Source organism: Asparagus officinalis, chromosome 8, assembly GCF_001876935.1.
Source record: "Asparagus officinalis chromosome 8, Aspof.V1, whole genome shotgun sequence".
Lineage (NCBI taxonomy): Eukaryota > Viridiplantae > Streptophyta > Magnoliopsida > Asparagales > Asparagaceae > Asparagus > Asparagus officinalis.
Genome location: NC_033801.1, coordinates 473,914 through 475,886, shown reverse-complemented (window position 1 = coordinate 475,886; position 1,973 = coordinate 473,914). Strand labels below are relative to the sequence as shown.

The window sequence follows — 1,973 nt, the reverse complement described above, 5'->3', positions numbered from 1 at the left end:
TTGTTATTTCCTTCAATCTCTCACGTGTCACTTAATCTATGAACCAGAACCCTATTATGAATCATGCATAGTAGATCAAAGGCTTTGCTTGTGATCGGTTCCTCTACTTGTTCGTATACCTACACATCATCATGACAAATATTTCTGTAAGAATTTTTTAATGGACAACTCCTGCGTTACTTTCTTCAAATGCTCGGTTTGATGATGTAGATGTGCATGGCATTGGACGTGACTAAGGGGAGCATGCAGTTAGCATGATCCGAATGTCATTCTCATCTTCCTCTTTGATCTTTCTTCCTTTACGTGCAGATTTTTTTTCAATTGATATATCAATAATGTGGCTTTTTCACCGGAATCACATCGAATTAGGGAGAAAAAACAACGTAATGGACCATTCAATAACAAATTAAATGTTACAAAAATACAATCTCGATCCGCTTAATTATAACGTCTAAAACAAAACGATCAAACGCGACCTCATCGATCCCAATCAGCAACCCTCTCATTGACTAATAATGCGCACCCATTTCCCCTCGCTGGGTACTCCATCATGCACCACAAACAACATGTAATACCCCGGCGGCGCCAAAACCGCACTAGCCGGAGCCCAGGCCTCCACCTTAAATCCGCCGCGCCGCCGCCGCGTCAGTCCGACCCAACGCCTGCCACCTCAACGCAAGTGAGTCTTCTGATTCATCGAGAAGGAGTGCGTCGTGAACGAAGGAGCCACCATCGTAACGGCCACATTTGTACAGTCGTTATTCTTCAACACGAAACTAATGCTCAGCCTTTGCCCGTAGGCAACACTCTCTCCGGCCGGCTCTATGGCGCTAATATTTGGCCTATTTACCTTGGAGCTTAAATACGGAGGTAAGAAGGCTTCCAAGCTCAACTCGGTAGGAAACAGGACGCCCTTAAACTCATATCTAATGTTTGGATTGCTTCCCCCCACTAAAACTCGGCCATCCGGTACCAGATGAGCCGTAGAATGGTAGAGCCGAGGTATCGGCGAAGAGCTCATGACCTCGAACGCTCGACTAGTACTACCCCCGATCAGGCCGGCCCTATACAAAAGGGGGCTCTTCACAGGGTCTCTAGCGTTTCCCCAACCGCCAGTGCCTTTGGCTGCGCCGTTGACTATCAGAACGTCACCTGTTGGCAACAAAATCATGTCGCCCATCGTTCGGGGCATCGGCATTTCCTCCATTTCCCACTCTGGCGACTCCTCAGTAATCACCAGTCGGCCGCAAGAGCTTGATGCGGGTAGGTAAGTTCCGTTAAGAGCGTTGGGGAAGGACGCCTTCTCTGCTCCGCCGCAGACCATGACCTCAGCTTTAAGGCTCTTGCTTGTGTGGTCGAGTATAAGAGGGAGGAGGACCGATGAGCCTGTGCTTGGATAATTGCGTGCGACTCCCCCAGGCATTTCCGGATATGGCCTTACAACCTTGTTGTTTATGTAATCAAATAGGACTGCTTTGGTGTTGGCAAATATGAACAGGTTGCCGTCGGTCGACAGGTGAACAAAGGGATACAAGTTGTTCTCCCACAAATCGGCCGTCTGCATGAGAAACGGCAGCTCAAAGACTTGATAATCAGAGCTCGAATACTTCGGAACGAACTCGTAATTGAACTGTTTTCTGCCGCCAATTACTATGACCCTCTCGAGAATCTGATCAGTCGCGTACCACCGCCGCATCGCCAGGCCCTGTGAATGCTCAATCCAGTCGCAATCACCGCAGGACGAGAAGAAGCGGACAGCGTGATCGCCTGCATCGTACCCCCCGGTCTGAATCAGAGTACCTACAACATCGCATGTCGTGATCAGTAAACAACATACATACGTACGTGCACGATGTAGATTTGTATCTCACCTTACGCGCTGGGGATATTATGTTACGTACCGTTGGATAATAACGCGCCTGAAGAGCACCACGTTTCGGTGGCGACCGTGAGAGGGCGGACTTCACGGCAGT

General features: G+C 49.0%; 1 pseudogene; it reads right to left on the bottom strand.

Moving 5' to 3' along the window:
• LOC109822697 overlaps window positions 366–1,973 on the bottom strand; it is a 1,951-nt pseudogene continuing 343 nt past the window's right edge.